Genomic DNA, 1,281 nt, shown 5'->3' on the forward strand with positions numbered 1-1,281 from the left:
TGTCAAGTGAGATATGGAATCCGTACCTTAACCGAATTTGACAATTAACGCACGATCAAACGAAAATTCACGATCAAGTTTGACTTGCCCGCGTGCCTAACGAATGCATAACCGGTTACTATTTACACAGCATAAAAACCATAATATAACTATTCTAATAAAATTACTTAGGTCTTAATGTACTTAAACAACGTAGACTTCAAGAAGGACAGCCGGATACGAATTGAAAACTCAAACGTAAAACTTAACCTTATTTTCTTTCGATCCAACCGCTTCCGTCCCTCTTATTTCTAAGCATTTTTACCTTACTTAGAGACCAACCCAGATTATATTTTCTAAATGAAAGTTGTAGATTGGTGTCAACCGAGTCTATTGCTTTTGAAATCATCTCATCTGGATCATCCATCTATTTTATATGAATTTTACAAAACTGTAAATTATACCGAATACAGTGTAAACAGCCCCAAAAACACACTGTTTCAAGCCACCTAGAATCATAACTGGAATTTTGACCCTTAATGAAAGTTGTAGTATGCAGTATAATCTTCCTGACTGCAAAATACGAGCTTAATCCGACTTACGGTTTGTGAGTTATACACTGTCAAAGTACGGGAGTTACATTGTCGGTAAAATTCGATTCCGTAATTCCCGACTAACTTTTATGATCCAACTTCCGTGATTCGCTACATTTACATGCTATAAACATATTTTAACATGCTAAACAGTAAAACAAATCCAATGATCGTTAACCTAAGCTTAATCATGCATTTTTACTCCTTCCGACATTTAACCGAACAATTGGTGTACGGTTAAACATATACCCACAATCTAACCGTATTAAAACTATAATATACCTTTTTCATATCTACATCAATTTAACCAGTACTAGCATCCTAAACATCAAATATATCGTGATTTTGACAAAATCAATTCGTAAACTTAGATATAAACACAATTTATAAACCGGTCTAAATAACCCTAACATAAACACCTTAATGAAACTGAATGAAACTTATACCTTTAAGAAGGGTTCGTAGAGTGGATTCCGAATATATAATTGTTGCTTCGATTTCCTTAGTAACTTAACGTAAAATTCAGAGAGAAGACAAGAGATTTAAAAGAGAAATGAGACGAGAGAAAGAGATTTGAGACGGTGTAAACCGTCATTCACATGCATATGTATTTATATATTTTTTTTTCTTTATTATTTTTTTATATATATAACCGCCTCTTATATCACATATATATATATATATATATATATATATATATATATATATA

Source organism: Cynara cardunculus, unplaced genomic scaffold, assembly GCF_001531365.2.
Source record: "Cynara cardunculus var. scolymus isolate 2C unplaced genomic scaffold, CcrdV1 Un_Scaffold_2230, whole genome shotgun sequence".
NCBI lineage: Eukaryota > Viridiplantae > Streptophyta > Magnoliopsida > Asterales > Asteraceae > Cynara > Cynara cardunculus.